This window comes from Cyprinus carpio, chromosome A2, assembly GCF_018340385.1.
Source record: "Cyprinus carpio isolate SPL01 chromosome A2, ASM1834038v1, whole genome shotgun sequence".
Classification (NCBI taxonomy): Eukaryota; Metazoa; Chordata; class Actinopteri; order Cypriniformes; family Cyprinidae; genus Cyprinus; species Cyprinus carpio.
In genome coordinates, this window is record NC_056573.1 from 798321 (window position 1) to 819514 (window position 21194).

Below are 21194 nucleotides of genomic sequence, written 5' to 3' on the forward strand. Positions count from 1 at the left end.
TTAAAATGAAAAACAAGTCAAACCTCACGGAATAACTGTGTCACAAACATGTTCAGGCTGCTGTTTCACACTCCACTGAGTTTCTGTCTCTGGACACAAACTGACACAATACATCAGAGAGCTGCCTGCAGCAAACACTGATTAAAAACTGCTACTTTCTGAGCATCTCAACCAAACTCAGCATATAGTAATACAGTACTGACTGATTTAAAACAGCGTCTTATTTAATGTGTTATCATGAAAATTATTTATATTAATTCAAATTTTGACAGATTTTAACATTTCATGATACATTTTTGAATTTTGAATGATAAATGAATAAATGAAATTTTAATGATAAATGATAAATATATATATATATATATATATATATATATATATATATATATATATTATATATTACACACATAGGTTCTTCAAATGATAAAAAATCTCCAAACAATAAAAAAAAACAAGAACCTTTAACATCCATGGAACCTTTTAATTTAAAAAAGGTCTTTTACTGTGGATAAAGGTTCTTCAAATGTTTAAAAAGTTCTTCACACTAAAAAAAAAAAAAAATTTATTTATTTATTTATTTATTTATTTATTTATTTATTTATTCCTATCCTCGAGTCTCTAGGACTTTATATTTATTTATATCATTTAGTTTCTGGGATTTATTATTCATCATTCGTTCATTCATTCATTCATTCATTTATTTATTGATATTTATCTTTTGTAGTTTTTCATGTACGTTTTAATGCATTAAAGCTGAAACAATGAACGATCAGTATTATAATTTATTATAAAAGTGGTTGCAATTATTCATGAGATCATACAGCGCATTACAAGGTCCATATGCATGTCAAAATGAATGTATTACAATGCATCAATAATGCATTAAATACAAGCCATTTGAAACTGAAATTTTCCATACAGTCAGAGTTAATTCCACAGTCAAAAAAAATTCTTCATCCAGATATATATATTTTTTGATATATATATATATTTTTTTTTTTTTAGTCTAGTGGGTGTAGGACACTATAGTTTATGTAAGTGAGGATTGCAAAATAAAGGAATCTGTGACATACAATACCCAAAGATTCTTCATACAGTTGAGGCCAGTAAAACTGATAGCGCTTTGGCACTAAAAATGATTCATTTTGACCTGAGCATCAGTGTTATCTGACGGGTCAAGGGCTTTTATTCACAAGTTTAAACTCTGAGTTCTCATCATGGGGGATGTCTTCTAAGAAACAGGCGAACAAACTGTGACTGTGTGAAGAAAATGAAGGTGTCAGAAAAGCTCTATTCTCAGCTGTACAGAGACTGAGGAGAGCGTATTTCATCCTTAAATGTACACATCCTTCCCAAATACACCTGCCTTAAACACAATCATGGTTTCTGACACAGAGTCATGGAGAGGTTTTTACACCCGACACCGTTTTACTAAAATGGAAATTGAGGCAGGATCATGAGCGCTTGTCTGTTTTATATGCATTTCCACAACAATGGTTTTGAGGGGCATGAAAATGCAAAGCTCAGGATTGAAAACAGGTTCAAAGTGCCTACGAAAATCCACAACTGGTAAGATAAATATCACTTTTGTGTGACATGTTTAAATTTAACAGGTTTTCTTTATGAAAACCGTTTTCAAAAAAAAAAAAACTCATATATATATACAACAATGGTGTTTTGGGGGCATGAAAATGCAATTAGTACGCAAAGATCAACTGTAAGTTTATTCATTGTTTAAAGACATTTTATTTTAAATTTAAATAACTTTATGAAAAAAAAAAAAAATCATCATATTTTTATGTTTAGTACGCAAAGAATGTGTGTTTTGATACTTATTTTATTTTTGTTTATATACTGTTTGTTTTGGTTTTCTGTGTGAATACACTTGTCTGCAGTGTTTCGTTTCAAAGTGACGTCACCAAATACTTTCCTTTTTGAAAATGATACCAATATCGTCTCTGTGTGAATACACTTGTCTGCAGTGTTTCGTTTCAAAGTGACGTCATCAACTACTGGCCTGGTATGAATTATAGGCACTTTTCGTTGATTTCGTGGATCCGTATGAACAGAGAAGTCAGAATAAGAGATCATGTAGATGCTATTTTTGTTAAAATGTATGTCTAACTGTAAGTTCTTTTGCTCAATACCAAATAAATAAATTGGTTTGTAATATTTAAGAAGAAAGAGACCACTGAGTGAAGGACATTGATTGAAACTATGATCGTAATTATAATAATAATGATATCACTTAGAACACGTTTATTTATTTATTTATGTATTTATTTATTAATACTAATTATTATTTACTGAACATTTACTTCTTTTATCACATTATCAGTGTCATAGTGATATAAGAAGGCGCTTCAGGCTGTACACAGCTGCTGAAATTAAGACATCTCTAATGTTTTAATGCTCACCAAGGCTGCATTTATTAATAAAACAATACAATTAAAACAGCAACAAATGTGAAATATTATCACAGTTTAAAATAACCATTTTCTGTGTGAATATGTGTTAAACTGTAATTTATTTCTGTGATGCGCAGCTGTATTTTCAGCATCATTACTCCAGTCTTCAGTGTCACATGATCTTCAGAAATCATTCAAGAAACATGTCTGATTTTTATATTAGTATTATCAATATTTTCTGTGGAAACTGTAAATATTTTACTAACATTATAAATTACTGTAACTTCTGATCAGTTGAATGTGTCTTTGCTGAATAAAACTATTATTATTTTTATTTTAAATAAATAATAGTTTAGTTGGTGGGGTTGTAGTGTGTGTGTTCTGCCTAGAAACGCTACTTAACGATGCTAAAATTACTGTAATATATGGCCTCTCATGACTTTAGTAACCATTCAGAAAAATAATTAGAAGAAAAATTCTAATACTTGCTAGATACTTGTAGAGAAGAAACGGTTTGTAATTCTGAATCATGTAGAGGACTTGCACTGCTTGTGAATTTCATATATCTGAAGTAAAGCAATACAAAGAAACAGAAGTGCACAGAGAAGGCCTCGTCTAAATGGATGTGTTTGTGTGAACCTCTGAACTCGTCTTCTCGGGCGTCCAGCCGTTCTCAGTGTCATCTGAAGCCGTTTCTTTCCGTTTCAGACCTCCTGTACACAAAGCCTTTTCTCTTAATCTATGTAAATTCAGCCGCTCACCTCTAACCCCTCTGCCAGATCCAAACCAGACGCGGGCTTCATCCAAATGACCAGCACTTGAAGCGGTGACCTCCATCAGGTGACTGGTCTGGTCCTAATTAAAGCGGAGGGCATAACCTGTGCAGGGTTAAAGCAGCTTCAGCCTGCAGCAGCGCTCACATTATTACAGCCAGCAGGGTCCCGCCACAAAACACAGACGCTTCTTCAGGCAGCAGCTGCTCAATCTGCTTCTAATGGTGCCCAAAATTACAACAACATGCAGCGTGAGCAAAAAAACATGTGCGCTTTTGAGATTCATGTGAGGTGAAAGCTGTAATTGTGGCCGGTTTGGCATCTATAAAGAGTTAAGTTGATAATAAGGTGAATAATCTTGTCAGGCAACGATTTGGATCAGAGTTGTCAGCCGAAACACTTAAAAGTGACTTAAACACTGGTGCACCGCTGAGACGAAAGCATTATGGGGAAAGTAGCTTTACTCAACCCATACACTGTGTGTCAAGCAATTCATTTATCTTCAGATGTTTGGAGGAATTCAGCTGTTATGAAAGGGATTCCCTGAACCATCCGTGTGTTTTCTGTGTCATGCACATTTTTTTTTTTTTTTTTTTTTTTTCATATGCAAACATAGAACTTACACAGTAACAAAAAATGCAAGATTCAAAAGTGAGAAGAATATAAATAAATAGCTCCCACCCAAAAATCTACAGTATCTAACTGAAATCACCAAAGCTACCCAATAGTAAAAAAAAAAAAAAAAAATTCATAAAACCTCTATGGCATGGTGTGGTCCTCAAGCAACAAACTACTTTTATACATGCAATGCCACATGGGACACGATGCCATCAATTGGTGAGATAAATATCACTTTTTGACATGTTTAAATTTAAATAACTTTATATATATATATATATATGTATAGTGTGTTTGATTGTTTAAAATATATATATATATATATGCATGTGCATTAGTACGCAAAGAAGTGTGTTTGATTGTTTAAAGACTTATTTTATTTTTTATTTATATACTAAAACTGTGTGTTTTGGTTTGTTGCAACATTGTGCAGTTAGACCACTTTTGTTCAGGCAATATCATGCTACACTGTGAAGATGTGCTCAGATGCATAATCAGGAATATGATGCTTTCATGTCCTCTTGGGAAGTTTTTACACACTCAGAAAATTCAAAGAATGTGCATTATTATTATTATTATTATTATTATTATTATTATTATTATTATTATTATTAATGTTGTTGCTAGGCCACAGAGAATGATGGGGAATCACTCAAAGCTCATAAAGAGGCTAAATGAGTGTTTTCTGGCAAAAATTATCGATCTGCTTCATTAACAGTATATATAATGTGTACACACTACGTTGTACTGTCAGCATTTAGAAACAAATTTATCATGATTGAAAACATTGGTCCCCATAATGTACGGAATACTAGTACACACACACACACACACACACACACACACACACACACACACACCACACACACACACACACACACACACACACACACACACACACACACACACACACACACACACACACACACACACACACACACACACACACACACACACACACACACACACACACACACACACACACACACACACACACACACAAACACACACACACACACACACACACACACACACACACACACACACACACACACACACATTTGTATGTCCACACACAGAAACATTTGTCTAAAATTAGGGTATACTTTGGACTTTTTTGTTACATTTTATAAGTTAAACTATAAATTAAATATCTTTATTAATAATAATAATAATAATAATGTAACAATTATGTTCCGTTTTGAACTTTAGTTTTGAAGTTTTGAAATTGAATAAAATGGTAAAACTTTACAAGAAGGTTTTATTTGTTAACATTCACTAATGCATTAATTAACATTAACATAAACATCTATTTTTACAGCATTTCTTAACCTTTGTTAATGTTAGTTAATAATAAAAAAAAAAAAAAAAACATATATGTTCATTTTAGTTCACAGTACATTAAATTATGTTATACAATTTTGATTTAAAAATGTATTAGTAAATGTTAAAGAGGACATTGGATTCCCATTTTCCACAAGCTGGTATGACTCTTTAGGGTTTTCATGAAATGTCTGCAACATACTTTAGTTAGAATTTCCTCAGTGGGCGTGTAAAACAATGCCCTTTTTACCTTGTCAAAAACAGCTCTGTTCACAGCGAGCCGCTTCGGTGCATGTCTCTTTAAATGATAATGAGCTCTGCTGACCCCGCCCAGGGGCGTGCTGGACTCCATATATGGCTCAGAGGTTTATTCAAAAAGCTAGCTATCTATGTAGAACCCAGCTGCAAACTGAAACAGCTCGCTGGATGCTTTCTTTTCAGCTTTCAGCCAGAAACTGAACTAAATGCAAGAAAAAGTGTAACATAAAATGTGCTTTTAACTTTTACTTTTTATGTTGCGTATGTTTTCTCTTTTAATGTGTAACCAATAGTTATTTAGGTTATGTCTAAACAGCAGGATGTGATTGTGGATGTAGCAGGCGTGTGATCGAGCTGAGCTGCAGTCAAGCTGATGTACGGTGAGCAGGTCTGTGTGTGGAGCTGGTCTGCTCCGTCTCTGTCCCACACACGTGTGCCGGGGATTGTGGGATAGCTCCCCCGGGCCGCCAGACCACACATGTGGAGAGCATGAACTCAGCGCTGACTCCACACAAAGACAGACAGAGAGAGAGAGAGAGAGACAGAGAGAGAGAGAGAGAGAGAGAGAGAGAGAGAGAGGGGAATGAAGGAAAGCCTGATGGTTCTGCTCCCTCAAAGGCAGCTTCGCAGGAAGTGCAGGAGCGGCTTCCTGTCTGGCCTCTGGATGCTCTTCAAATGTTGATTTGTACTGGTCGCTCAGTCTCTTTTTTTATTATTTAAACAGTTATTTATTTGTAAAAAAAAAAAAAGTAAAACAACGCCATTCAATCATTATTATCAAGTATTGTTGTCATGGTCACTATCACCACCATCATCTTTGACTCTTTAATTACATGTAGTTATGAAACCTTTGATGTTTTGTGTAAATGTTTATTTTGTTCCTGGTGGAATTCAAATTAAGGTTATAGTCACATATAATCGGCCCACTAAACAGATGTATTCAAGGTTGAGCATTATATTCTTTTTTTATAGTCACATATAATCGGCCCACTAGAGGGCTTCAACAGATGTATTCAAGGTTGAGCATTATATTCTCTCTCCAGGATGACAAATAATCAAATAATCTGTCAATAATTTATTTGCTTGCTTTCAATAAAGTGTGCATCTGACGGAGAGAGAGAGAGAGAGAGAGAGAGAGAGAGAGAGAGAGAGAGAGAGAGAGAGAGAGAGAGAGAGAGATTTTGATCTATTTTTAATGTCAGCTCTACCCATTAAAATAAAAAATAAAAATGTTTTAAACAGTGAAGCTCAATACAATATATATTTTGGAAATGAAAATAATTTTTAACCTTCGTATACCAAAACATATTTTAAAATAGCCTCTATTCAAGCTAGAAGCAAATGTGAATGGAATAGCCTTCTAAAGATCATCACTTGATTTAATCATATATATATATATATATATATATATATATAGATATATATATATATATATATATATATATATATATATATATATATATATATATATATATATATATATAGGTGTATAGGTATGAATAAAGTATGCATATATGTGTATAACAACTTAGTAATAATCCTGTGAATTATTATTTAACGAAAATGTTGATTTTTTATGTATTTATTTATTTATTTTTTTATATTGTGACTAGTACCTTATCCTGCAACTTACCAAAAAGTAATGGTATTACAGCAATCTTCTGTGTTTGCCTTTTTGCTTCTGTAAATACTCTTAAGGAAAGTAGTCACACAGTTTTCTGATTGCGTATGAGTGTTACAGGAGGCGGTTTATTAAGCTCAGTAATGTGCAGAGGAGAGCAGAGAGAGGAGCTGCTGAAACCTGAGTCTCTGCCTGCACTCCTGCCTCTCTCTCTGGGACTCTTGGCTTGGCCCGAACTTAATTGTGTCCCGATATAAACAACAGGGTTAGTGTGAGATCACAGCAGCAGCTGGGACTCAGCGGACTGAGACGGGATTTAACCGTCACACTTATAGCACCAAATATGAACGATATCAAACAACTCATAATGAGAGATGTGTGAGATCAGTGCGGTGCAGGGACTTTGACTTTGATGTAGCATATCATGAAAATGATATATAAAAATACTAGAAATGCAGCAGAAAAAAACTTAGTTAAAAAAATTAAAATAAAAAATGCTAAAAATTAAAAGACAGAAATTAAGCTTACCTGTTAACAACAATCTATATTTGTCATAAAAAAAAACACTAAAAGTATGCTAAATGGTAACATCCAAGTTAACCCGTTTTATTTAAGTGAAAAATAGGCAACTCTTTATTTTGGTGTACTTACTATAGTAATGACAGTAAATTATGTATAATTGCATGCAAAAACCCTAAACCAAATCCTAACCCAAGCCCTATAGTGAGTACATGCTGTTAATTGATATTACTCAGTACTTAAATGTATAATTACACTGTAATATGGACACTGTAAATGAATGCATACCAACAAAACTCATCTTTTAAACCAGATAGAAACACCTCTTTAAGGCATCAATTGCAGTGCAGTTTTTGATTTAAAAAAAAGGAAATTATGTTATTAATTATGCATTAACATACCCTCAAAAAGGATTTGTACCATTAAACCACACTTAAACATTGAAAATAAAAATGCCAAATCAAATGTTGTTTATTTTAATGCAACACTTTTTGCTAACACTTCAGTTTAGGGAGCAATTCTCACTATTAAGTTGCTTATTATCATGTGTATTACTAGCATATTGACTGTTTATTAGTACTTATAAAGAACATTAATGTCTTATTCTGGATAACCACACATCCCTTAATCCACCTCATACCTAAACTTAACACTATTCATAAGCAGCAAATTAGGAGTTTATTAAGGTAAAGGTCATAGTTAATAATTAGTTAATAGGTAGAAATGCTCCCCAAACTAAAGTGTGACCACTTTTTAAGTGAAACGTGTGACAAAATGAAGGTTTTAGGATTGAAATGACCAGACCATCGATTTGTTTAAAATCAAAGAATCGTGGCACTGTGTTTGTGAAGCATCTTATATGATTCTCTACACCTGTGTGAACATGAGAACTGACTTCATACAGCCACTCTATAAACCATCGTCCTTCTGTTGCTTTGATATACTATAATTAGATATTCTGTTATCTAATGTACAGTCATAACACTGACACCGTGGCTTCAGGACGACACGCTCGGATTGAGCTGAACGGATCATAAAGCCTCCTCTCCAGACGGGACGGGCTCCAGTGAAGGTGAAGGAGCTGGCAGACGCGTCTCTCACAGACACCCGCACCGATCCATTCGTTCCAGAGGATTTCATTTCATCCAGCCTGCCTCAGACGCTCACCGGTCACACACACACACACACCAACTAACTAAAGATAGACAGGCTACTAACTAACTAACACTGGGATGAAGCACTGGGAGTCTAAAAAAAGGACTAAAATGAGCTCATGTAGATTAGAAAACATATAGAAAAAAATGACTGCCTAATCAAATAATCAACTAGAGTCAAGAAAAAGTTCAACATAGATTCTCCAAACTCACTAGCATGCACTTTTGTTTGAGACAATGAGTTTGTTCAACAGCATCGAGTTTGATCTCATGCTAAAACATTCAGGGAATTATTACACTGTATTATATAATTTAAATACAAAACAAACTGTAGTAGTTTAAGCATTACAGATAGACTATTTAAAAACAAACAAACCTTTTGAAATTAGACATTTGACTAAAGAAATGATGAAGTGCATAACTGAAAAAAATAGAAAATATACTAACTATCTACATTTTGCTGTTGTTGTTTTTTAGAAGATTGGCAGTAGATCAATTATTTCAAAACAGTTTTTTGTTTCTACTTCTTCAAAAAGTAGTACTCACTGCTTAAACTTCTCAGCTCACTTTCAATATAAAAAATCAAAAACTGTCTCAAAAAACATATCTTGTGAATTTGACAGTTCATGTAGATAAAAAAGGGGAAAACATTACATGCATAAGCAAATTCTCAAAAGTGAACTATAGTCGTGAAGCTAGAGTTTCAGAGCCGTTTCTCCACACTCACTAACATTTGCTTTTGTTTGAGACACTTCGAGTTACAGTATCTTTGAACGTCATACTAAAACATTCCTTGAACATCATGCTTTAAATACAAAACATAGTTCAGAGTAATTATAAAATGGCAAGCCCTACAGATATTCAAAGTAAAAAAAAAAAAAAAACCAAATCACTGGGATAATAAAATCAATACAAAAAAAAGACCAAATAACTGGGATAATAAAATCAAGAGTATTGCTCCATGTGGCAGTTTATTAATAATGTTATTTGATGAATTTATTTCAGTCATGTATAAGTGATCATGAATTATTACATACTCATTTGTCAAATTATTCTTTGTCTTATTAATCCTCTTAGTCTTGTTTTTGATCAACACTAAAAGCCTGTTAACCCTTCTTTTGCCATTGGCCATAATAATATAAACATTGCATGTGATAAATGCCACATTGTTTTTGTTATGCGATTAACAATAACTGTCGTTTCATTTGTGTTCTGACTCATTTGAACCGTATTTACTGAGTCAGTTATGCTCATTCTCCTTTGTTGTGTCAGTGGTGTGTGTGTCACGCAGCTTTAAAAAGCTTTTATGAACCGACATATTCTAATACTTAGCCCCTCAGTGAAACTTTTCTCAGTCCAGTATTAGGCCGCTTGGATGTACTTTTCTACTAAAACACAACAACACAACACTTGTATATTATTGAAACACGTTGTATGCATAGAAGATGAATGGATTTGCAGCAATGTATGTGCAAACAGGCTCCTTATCGACTGTTCCAGTTACAACAGAAATTCATTTGTGAAATATACCTGAAATAAAACTGTTGTTCTAAGATTAAAAACAGAATAATAGTAAAAGATGTGAGATATTATATGGGAGGAGATGAGAGATACAGTAAGCCAGATTCAACTTCACCCAAATGAGTGCTGTTATGTTTTCACTTAAATCAACCGTTTAAAATGCTCTTCATGTGGTGACATCGATAAATCTCCTTGTTTTATTTGAGTCAAATGAATAAAGCTGAACTGAATCAACCTGAAGCGTGTTTAGATTAGTTAGAAGTTGATAATGAATGAACTTAAGTTTATCGTGAACTTATCACAATAAAAAGACAAGATCAAATCAATTTCATACATACTAATTCAGTGTATGGCAAAACAGCTTTAGGCATAAATCAGTGTTTTGGTGCAGAGCGTCTGTGGGAACTGATAAAGAAAAGTGCACGTCATCCGCTGACATACATCGACCCTGCCATCTCAATGTTCCCGGCTCGTTTCCAGCTGTCAGGGCAAAGATGGTTCCCAGGGAAGTGAATATTTCACGTGGCCCACAGCTTCAGTCGTTTTGCCCCTTCAGACTGATTTATTCAGTTGGGCGACTGCCAGAGTGTAAAATGCCCAATTTCAGCTATTTAAACTCCTGCAATCTCCATTCTGCTCATTCCCTGCTCCTCTCGGCCTGATTTCACTCCTAACGACCAAATTAGTCAGACGTCTACTCTCATCGTGTCACTTGTTATGTTTAGCTAGACATCACGGAGTCGAGCATGAAGATAGTTGTAGATTTCACTCGTGATTGAAGGGTTTTCAAAAGCTTTGATTGTCCGGTTTCGTGTTCTTCATGAATAAGCAGAGAATACAATGGTAGGAACAGGACGTCCTATCTGTTTGATGTCCGACAGCTCTCAAACATCTCTGAATATCTTCAATCAGCTCTTGCTGTTGAGTTTAGTTGGACAACAGGGTCTTCAATTTCTACTAGTCTTTTCATGTGGGTGAAGAAATTATGGGTGTAAAGACACAAGCTTTGTAGGGCGTCAACGAAGTGTGTAGGAAAGTAGAAATCAAACACATTCTAGTCCATTTATATGCACCATTATCTTCATATTTACTGCCATCAATCAGTCGATCAGATCACTTACTACTCACACATGAACCTCGAGTTCAGAGCCCAGTCATGGACTTCCAGAATCCACTTCCAGTGAAAATCCATCCTGCGTCCGTCCAGAAGCTCTTTCACCCGCTGCTCATATTTCTGCTCGACTGAGTACAGGAATGTAATAATATCCTGACAAAGGACACTTACTGGAAATTAGTGCTGGGTAAATCATTTTCCTCAACGGCAAGAACTGTCTTATATTTAATGCTGTGCAGAAGAAAGAAAAAAAATAGGATTTTAATGTATTGAAAAATATATAAAAAATGCCATTCATTAAAATAATGGTAGGAATATGTCACTTTTATATTATGGTTAAAAATTTTCAGTAACTTTTTTTTTATGTGTGTGTGTGTGTGTGTGTGTGTGTGTGTGTGTGTGTGTGTGTGTGTGTGTGTGTGTGCAGCTTAAAGTGACAGTGCCAAGGCTATATAAAATCATGTTATTTCATTATTATTTTACGTAAAAAAAAAAAAAAAAATTAAATAGTGAAGCATTTTTGTTTTCCATTATTATTAATCCTTTGAAAAATCTATACATATTCTCACCAAGCATTTATTTGATTAAATAAATAAATAAATAAATAAACTATAATATTGTGAAGTATTATTACAATTTAAAGTAGCTGTTTTCTATGTGAATATCTGTTAAAATGTAATTTATTTCTGTGATGTGCAGCTGAATTTTCAGCTCAAGTCTTCAGTATCACATGATCTTCAGAAATCATTCTAATATGATGATTTGCTGCTCAAGAAACATTTCTGATTATTATCAATGTTGAACACAGTTGTGCTGCACAATATTTTTGTGGAACCCGTGATTTTATTATTATATTATCAAGGATTCTTTGATGAATATAAAGTTCAAAAGAACAGCATTTATTTGAAATATAACCAAATAAAAAATTATGAAGAAAAGTATTACTGTCTTTCTTAATATAAGTTAATAAATATAAAATAAATATACTAAATATTGAAAAATATTAAAATTATTATATAAAAATATATTTTTATTTTTATTGTTAAAATATTTGTTTATTTATGTATTTACAGTATCTTTGCAGTTCCATTTAGTACCACTGTAAGGCTGTTAATTCTATTAATTTGCAGAAGGGCCGAATGCAATGTTAGGACGTCCTACCTGCCTGTCAAACTATTTATTTGCATACCTACGCACAGCCAATAATGAGAGTTTGGGGGCGTAGCTTCTATAGCAGCTGAGCCAGAGGGTTTTTAGCCGATGTGGAAAAATGAATTCAGATTCGGTTACAGAAGTGCAAGCCGAAATACACAGAGACAGACAACAGGGTAAACACTGCCTGTGTATTTACAAAATATAGAAAAATAAAAAAAAATTTTCACAGATTCTTATCAACAACAAATAAAAAAAAAAAAAAAAAAAAAATAATAATAATATGTTGGAACTTTTATTGAAAGTAGTCTGCTTTTACCTGTTGAGACATGCCTTCACTTTGTAGAGCCGTCAGAGCTGTGTTTGTGATGTCTGAGTGTAGTCTGAAAACATGCTTTATTTTTGTAGTTCCACTCTTTGAGGTATTTAAAGAAAAAAGCACAAACGGAAAGAGAAAAGGTGATCTATATTATTATTCCTTAAAGCCACAAAACAAACTTGTTACTGAATAATGCAAGTCCGTTAGTGAAGGGTACATGCGATGGTCACTTCAAAGAGTAGTTTTATCGTTGCTGGTCATGTGACCTGGGTGACATCTCCTTACGGTCAGTATAAAAAGAATATTGCAAGTTTTGTTTTGTTGTGATAAATGACACTTTTTTTTTTTCGTCATGCATTTCAAATTAAGAAAGTAGCTAAATATTCGCAGGGTGTTAAACAGGTGCAGGTAATGTGTGTCGTGTGAGCGTGCTGTGGGTTTCTTAGCTGTTCGGCTGCCTGAAGCGCAGATCAAAACATTTTAGTTGAGTTATCAAAACAGAGGTGCTCTTATCAGGAATGTCAATGAAGATATATGGGCCTCCAGTTTGAGGAGTTTCTCTCCCATCACACCCTGGGCTCCTCTGTTTCCTCAGATTTACAGCCCGTCGTGTGTGAGCTGCATCAGATCTGTGAACTCCCAGTCAGACGTTCAGGCTTTGAAGCAGTCAGTTAGGTGCAGTGAATCCATAAATCCAACACATTTACGTTGGAGGGCTGAAGTCTCATTCATTGGACGGCTAATTGCTGAACTTTGTCTTGATGGAATTCATCACATCTACACATTTACAAAGATGTGTGACTCTTCTGCAATGTTAAAGCTGCGGGAAATCTGTAAAAATTACTATGATGGCTTTTAATATTGAATGCTTCTGTTAATATATTACTTTATATTTTATGAACCTCCTATAATGTATTAACATTTGCATGTCTGTAAAAGGATTGCATGTTTTAGAACATGCTGATATTGTGCATCTCATAAAATAAACAATATGGTTAAACATTACACTTTCAAAATGATTTTCGAAGTTCAAAGATTACTGGAGTATGTTTTACAAGAAGTTACTATTTCAGTTTTTCTACTTAAAAATGTCACATTTTATTCAGTTACTTGCCATTTCTTTGTAACTGTTTGTGAAATTTACTAACAATTTTCTGAGTCAAATTTTCGACGCCACATTCTTTTCAGTGTAGAGTCACTTTTCACCCTCCAGCCAATTCATGGTTAAAATCAAGTTCCATCTTACTTTTTCTTGTTGAAAATCCTGTTTTTCTTAGTAATATGTCACATTAAGAAAATTAAATGGGATTAATTTTGACTTTGCATTTTATGTTTTTATTATTGTTATTAATATTATTATTATTTATTTTAAAAAAAAATTGTATGTGTCGTGGCACTTATAAAGTGATATTTCCTCTTTGTGTGGTGTTAAAAGCACGTTCAATTCTCTCCAAAAGAGATTTTTGTGAATTTTGCAATATTTTATTAGATTGAATGTTGAATATATCGCTGTAGCACAAAAAATAAATGTCAGGGGAGTGGTGCTAAAAGGTTAATGCACTATCATTTAAAATTAACATACACTAACTCCACTAGACCCATAGTGTAAACAAAAGCAAATGTGAGATACATGTGTAATTGCTGAATTGACCATGCCATTTTAGCTTGATACTACAAGTTTTGAGCTCTTATATTTTGAATTGTAAAGCTGTATCGGGTGCGCTACCGAGCACGTTTACTATGTCAAAAAAGCCAAACATATGGAGCTGGTTATGCGATGCAAATATCAAATTATTTTACTTTTTTTTATTTACTTACTTTCCAAATCATTTGATATGGTTAAAGTGTTTTGAGCTCATAACAGAGTATTGTGTTAGGAACCGTACAAAAATGAGTCTTATAAATCAATAATCTGCCCGTGCAATCATTAAAAAATAATAATAATAATAAATAAATAAATAAATAAAAAATTGGTGTATTACTTACTTTAGTGTTAATTTCATTTGGAAACTGCAGTGAATTATATGTATAGGTATAGTTTATTTTGTTGTTGTTGGTTGCAAATATGTAGGGAAAGTCACATTTTTCCAACCCAATCTTACAAGAAAACGTAACGATTTAACGAGGTGGTGATATCATATGAATTTGTACAATGTGATTTCTATGCAAAAAAAAAAAGACAAGAAAAAATTAGCATGAAGGTCCACCCCTAACCCAACATATCCATCAGTGGGATGTGAGCAAATTATACAAAATGTTCAAATTTCTAAAAAATTTCCTCCAATTCAACTAAATGTGAAATAGTTATGATTTGCCGTCAGATTATGTTTGATCCTCCATTGACCTTATGTTGCTTGTTTCAGTTAAAGGGATAGTTCAGACAAAAATGAAAATCCCGTCGTCTTTTACTCACTGTATGAGTTTCTTTCTTCTGTTGAACACAAAATAAGTTATTTTGAAGAATGTTTGGTGACTAAACTGTTGCTGGAAGCCATTGACTTAATTTTTTTTTTCAATACTATATTTTGTTCTTTTCTGAATCGGTGGCTATTTTAAAAGGATTTGCTTTAATTTAATTATCCAAACATGATTTGTTGCTCAATAAGATGTGTGTTGAGTAGCTATACCCTCTCAAACTCCTCTAAGTGCATTGAAGTTCACCTTCTGAAGCCTGTTTTCACATCTCGTAGTTGTCATAAATGCAGCCAGTGTGCTGGAAATAAAATGGCATCAGCGGTTTAATTAGTGTGGAGGGAAGCAAACACAGGTGTGGATGCCTGACTGCATCCTGTGGCACCTCCAGAAAAAAGACCCGGTCTGTTCTTCCCACCAAACCCGCAGGGAAGCGCAGGCCACGGTCAGACACTGAAGTCCAAGAGCTGCCCGAGAGCTGGCTGATGTTAGAAAGAAGCCCTGTTTTGTAGGGTGAAAAATAAGTTCCCACATCAAGCGATCTCAACTAAGAGATCAGAAGCCGCTGCTTCGTTGCATTTATGCACCATTTGGGGAGGTGGGATAACAGAAAGCAGTTATTTCCCAACTTCCTGCAGTTTTGCGAGTAGAAATGAGCACCTAAGGTCATGCAGATATTTTTGAATAAGCTTAATGATGTTTCCTGTTCCAATACACATTAATAATCTGGTCCCGTCCCTGAAACCGCACACTTCCACCCAGCTGAATATCCAGCGTACTGTACACTCCTTGTTCATAACACAATTGCAAAGGGACTGCTAAAGGGTACGGGGTCAAAGCATTAAAACTACATTAGGAATCCAAGTGTGACCCAGGAGAGCTTTATATAGCAGCTCAGGATCTGGAAGGTTAAGAAACAGCAGTATGTCCTTCTCGTGGACAATAACCGCACTGTTTTTGGGCTCTGGAGCTCTGCTGTGGGTAGGGTCCAGATCAGGTGGCCGTAACTCTGCAGCGCTTCCATGTTCCTTCCATCTGTTTTTTCCATCTCAGCACGTTCTTCATACCCTTGTACATTCAGCCATCAAGTTAACATTTTTAGGCCACAGACAGTGGCTTCTGCAAGACTGAGATGGGATCGACTGCCTTGTGCATGAGCGCAATAATTATTATTATTATTATTATTATTATTATTATTATTATTATTATTATTATTATTATTATTATTATTTGTAAATTCAGATTTGTTGTTGGAACCATAGTGCAGTGATTAGTTCATGCAGTGTGTGTGTGTGTGTGTGTGTGTGTGTGTGTGTGTGTGTGTGTTCCCCATTTCTTCCCAATAATTTCCTGTTCCATTTTTGCTGTCTAGGCCCTAAATAAACAAACAAAAGCAATAATAAATAAATAAATAAATAAAAATTAGATACATGCATGCATGTGTACATAAATGTTTATTAGACTATTAGATTAATTAAGTTAATTTTTAATAATTAAGCAATTTTAAGAATTTACAAAACATCTAGGAATTATCTAGCATAAGAAAAAAAAAATGTTGCAGATTGTTTAGATGCTTGTTAATATAATGCATCCTTTGAGGATATATAGAAATACACTGTATTTTTTTTTTTTTTTTTTTTTTTCAAAAAAGTAAATAAAACAAAGATTACCGGAATGCATTTTACAAAAAAATACTATTGCAGTCTTTCTACTTCAAGAATTATTATATTAAATCCAATGTGTTGCTTGCTTTTTCTTTTTTTACCATCAATTTCTGAGTGAAAATTGTCTATTTTTTATTTTATTTCATTATTTTTTTTTATACGGTAAAAGAAAAGAAAATATAAATGACAGCATTTTCAATACTTTTTACAGTTCACACATGTAAAACACACACACATACACACAAAAAAATGTCTAATCAAAATAGAGATTTTAGGTAAAAAAAAAAAAAAAATCATTCCTTATACTGCAAATGGAAAGTCAAGCATGATGTGATGGTCAGTGTTCTGTACAGTGTGTTATTGTCCTACTGTACATATCAGAAAATCTAGTAGGTTCTTTTACTATGAAATAATGAAGACTGCAGAGAGTGTATATTAGTATGCTTTTCCAAAAATAGCCACTGATAAAGAAAACAATTCTGCCCGATTAAAACACGTTCACTTCAGTACAGCATAAGAGCAAGAAAGAATGTCGCTCTGCTAGAGGAATTTGCACAGAAAAAGAAAAAGAAAGCCATATTATTGCAGATTACAGTTTCTCAGGTTTAGTAATATCGCTCGAAGCCCAGGAATCTCTGCAGTTGTGTGTGGCCCGCACAGGAAATTAAGAAACCTCTGAAGCTTTGTGCATATTTATATGCGTATTATGTGGGAACATCAGATTTCAACAAAAGCGGAACAGGGTTCAACACGTGTCTGAGTCTTCATGTGAGGCCCGTGTGCGGACAGACATTTCGAGGGTCCGTCAGCCTTCAGACGAGCCACAGTGAAAGAAAAATCCCCCGTGACACTTAATAACTCTTTCATTTATTTACCTTTGTCTCATGATTACTTGTTTAGTAAGCGGATCCTCTGTAATGCATGTGGATTGTCCTGACGCCAGCAGTAACCATCCGTATCACTGGATTCATATGTCAGAATCTGGATTTAATAAAAGGTAAATGTGCCATGAATTGTTAAGAATCATATTTGTCTTGACAGCACAATGTTACAGTGGAGACATTGCTGACCGAGACCATATTTTGAACATGACCACTGACATAATAGGGTGTTTTTAACTTTAAAATATTTAGATATATAGATAAGAAATAAATAGTATGATATAAAATGAATCAGATGGTGCATAATAATTATTTATAGTGCATATGTCTTTCGAAGTGAATTATTTTGACACCCCAGTAATATCTGCGCTCTTTACTCACCGTGACTGTCCCGTCCCACCAGAGCCACATTTACACAGATGGTCCTTATACTGGAGGATTAGAGAGCATATTTCCCCAACATGAGAGAATAAAACACCCCGCTCTTTCTAAATTGTATTATTTCTTAATCGAGGTGCTGTATATTTGTGCAGGAGAGAACAGACTGTGTGCTGCTGCGAGTGTAAATACGCTGGAGTATTGTGATCTCCGGCAGATTAGAGGGATCGTTTATAAAGAAACATCTGAGGTGGGTCCATCGTCTCGTCCCGGTGCAGGGTAGAAAGCTTGTTCAGGAGCTGTTTGCAGAGAAAACACGCTGAAAACGACAACTGCATGCAGTCTTTTCACACTGAACTAGGACAAGTCCTGCAAGTCAAGCCAAATGGGACTCATTTTAGACAACAATCAAAAGCTGAATATTTTTATCAATAAAAGTAGCTGGGTAGTGTCTTTAATACAATTATTTATGTTGTATTATTAGAGAAAAAAATAAACTTTTCACTCAAATTATATATATGAAAAACATTCATTTAATAAATGGAGAATTATATATCATTTGATTTGATTTTCCATATATAAAATTAATGATTTCTAATATCATAATTTATTGTGTATTATGCAAAAGTTTAGATTAGGTAAATGTTTATAATATGTTTTAATGAAATTGTTTAAAAGTGTTTAGAAATTAAATAAATTCATAAATGTTTAGATTAAAATGTTTAGATTGAAATTAAGAAACATGCGCACATCAAAGTGTTGAAGTGTTTACATTTTAGTGTAAACAACAATACAAACCTTAAGTAAATAGCTTCTTATGAAAGATTCATGCCTAGGAAATAATACTGATTGTTTTAAGTAAAAATAACTTAATAGACAAATGTGTAAATAGATACATACATTAAAACGGTATTTATTCATATACTATTTTAATACAATTAATCAGTTAACTAGTTAACATTATTATTAGTAGTAGTACTTGTAGTAGTTGTAGTAGTAGTATTTATATTATTTTGCATCTCACTTAATAAAACTTTTTTCTTTTTCTTTTTTTTTAATACTAACTATAGCTTTTCCTCAATAAACTCCTAATTTGCTGCTTATTATTAGTTAGTAAGATAGCTGATAAAGTTTAAGTGCTGTGTGATTAAGGGCTCTAGATGCAGAATAAGTCACTATAATAAGTGCTAGTAATATGCATGATAATAAACAATAGTCAATAGTGAGAACTAATCCCCAAAATAAAGAGTTATTAAAGGCATTTTGCGGTGAGTTTGCAAATGCATTTTCTTAAAAATCCTTTTCCAGACTTTCCTTCCTTATAAATGAGCAAGCACTGATTATTATTCGTCACAAGCACCTTTATTCTGGGAGTAATGTCTGATTTACGGAGAAGCAGTGGTCAGTCTCTCCTCTGGCTCATAGGTGAGCGCTCTATTCCACAAGTCAGTGGAGATCATGGGAAAGCATGTAAACCTATTAATCACTGTTAATGGTCCGGAACCGTGCGCTGGAGCTGCCCTCTGCCTCACACACACACACACACACACACACACACACACACACACACACACATAAATACGCACAGATGTGGTAGCAAACATATGCAGAATGTGCTGTGTGCTCAAATATTGCATTCATTTCTTTCTTTTGTTTTTGTTTGTTTGTTTGAAGTGAGCAATGAGAATAACCTTTTCTCTATTGACCTGCTGTCCTTGTTGTCCATGAGACATAAGTCAATGAGCACAATTAATTTTAGAACATTTAAATTAAATCAGCAAAATAAAACAACACAGTGCTCATTTCTCATTTCTTGCTCATCACTACTGTTAGGACAGGAGTCCTCAAGAAACTGAGGAAAACATCATCACAAAAAGCAAGGTATATATATTTTATAGCGTGCATTAACATTGAGAGGGGAAAATAAGTCTTTATGACATGATCATCAACATCCATTAATATTCAACAATAAATATCACAGGGTTGTTTTCTGAAGGTTGTTTTATTTAAGATCAGTACAAGTAACTCTTTAAGGTCTTGTGGGAAAAGTGTGGAGTGTTTTGGTCAAAATGTGTGTGTGTGTGTGTGTGTGTGTGTGTGTGTGTGTGTGTGTGTGTGTGTGTGTGCGTGTGTGTGTGTGTGTGTGCGTGTGTGCGTGTGTGTGTGTGTGTGTGTGTGTTTTCTCAGTGGGTGTCTTAAAGGCCACACAGTGGCCCCACATCTTGGTTAACTGTCTATCCTGAACGATAATAATGTGGTGCCGAAAAAAGAGGCGGCTAAATTGTTGCATTGGTGAAGTTCTCACAGTCGCCCTGTCTAGCAGAGGGTGAGGAGGTGAACCGTACTCACTTAAAGAGATCCTCCTACATGCTGCTGGCAGGTCACTGACAGAACCGAGAGAGAGAGAGAGAGAGAGAGCTATTGAGATGACAAATAAAGCATGAACAAAGCTCATTTTTGAGGTCCGGTAGCAGGCTGTGTCTCAGAAATCGCAATGATTCAGCAGCAGCACACATCATATGCACATATATATGAATGTTATCTCTTACTGAAGTGGACAGTTTAAGGGTTAATTCACTCAAAAATCAAAATCCTTTACTCACCCTTGTTTCACTGAACCCTACTCTGGATCCAGCCAAAGCACAAAAAAAAGGCCTTGCAACTAGTGCACTTGATGCAATTCCTCTAATATAGTTCCTCTTTGTGCTAGGATCAGACCGATATAATCTGCCCAAACTATCAAATATGGTACTATGGTCCAGGTCCCCATTTACTTTCAGGGTATAGAGCTGCCTGGTTATTGTACTTGATGATAAAACTTAATTTTGGGGTGAACTATCCTTTTAATATAGCAATTCTATGTAATTTTAGTAAAATAAGATAGACTAAAATTATGATACATTTATAACATTATATATTATATATTATTTATATATATATATATATATATATATATATATATATATATATATATGATATACATATATATATATATACACACACACACACACATAAACGTTTTTTTTATATAAATATATGTTGTATGTCAAAATCTGATGTGACAACAGTCGGGTAAACG

General features: G+C 34.0%; 1 long non-coding RNA gene across 1 annotated transcript; it reads right to left on the reverse strand.

Moving 5' to 3' along the window:
* Positions 1 to 9646: 9646 nt before the first annotated feature.
* Positions 9647 to 18476, reverse strand: LOC122147185. The gene is made up of 3 exons (XR_006161466.1): positions 18119 to 18476; positions 17732 to 17837; positions 9647 to 11540 (listed from the first exon to the last, which is right to left on the reverse strand). It is a non-coding gene; the product is annotated as an uncharacterized LOC122147185 (long non-coding RNA).
* Positions 18477 to 21194: the final 2718 nt, after the last annotated feature.